The sequence below is a fragment of the Pteropus vampyrus genome, unplaced genomic scaffold (assembly GCF_000151845.1).
Source record: "Pteropus vampyrus isolate Shadow unplaced genomic scaffold, Pvam_2.0 Scaffold129, whole genome shotgun sequence".
In the NCBI taxonomy this organism is placed as follows: domain Eukaryota; kingdom Metazoa; phylum Chordata; class Mammalia; order Chiroptera; family Pteropodidae; genus Pteropus; species Pteropus vampyrus.
The window spans coordinates 1374776-1375551 of NW_011888910.1; positions in this window are offsets into that span (position 1 = coordinate 1374776).

Genomic DNA, 776 nt, shown 5'->3' on the forward strand with positions numbered 1-776 from the left:
GGATATTTTTGCTTTGTGTGAGCTTGGGTAAGTTACTGCAAATTGAGGACCTAGCAGGCTGGAGTTCAAGGGTTATGAAGATTCTTTCCAGATTTAGATTCTGTAGTTCAGGCAGTGTTTACTCTACAGGCTCTGCTCTTGCCCCAAGTTTACGTGGCCTTGCATCCCCCCTCTGTAGGGAGTAATGCAAGGACAAGAACTGAGTCCTGAACACCTTCTGTTAGAGCTCTCCTCCACCCGCAACCAGTGAAAGCTAGTTCTTACTGTAGTGCCCAGAATAATATGCTTCTCCTCTGTTGTTAATTTTGAAGGCAAGACACTTATTATTTATTAGTCATTCTGAGTCAGTCTATTTAGAGCCGTTATTGCCTATTTTGTAAACATACTTTAGCGATATGTACATATTGTGGTGTTTGACCCTGTAAATAAGAATTTATTATTATCCTCAAATGCTCACACTGCCATATAAAAAAGTGACATTAATACCTTACATGTTTCCTCACTGTGGTTAATGTTAACTAGTAATCTGTGTTAACCATTTTCAGACTGTTCTCATGGTGAGGAAGAAAAAGGACTTCTTATGCTATTTGTGAATGGAAAATGGCAGACAGTCAGAGGAAAGGTAAATGGTTAAGGTTTTAGTGCTTTTTCCATTTTCAGATGTGAGGAACCCCTGTGGAGCTACTTGCTGGGCACAGGCGTGGGAGTAACCAAACTTTGGTGTGCTGGATCTGATTTTATGCAAACCTATAATAATGCCCAAACTTGGTTTCAGC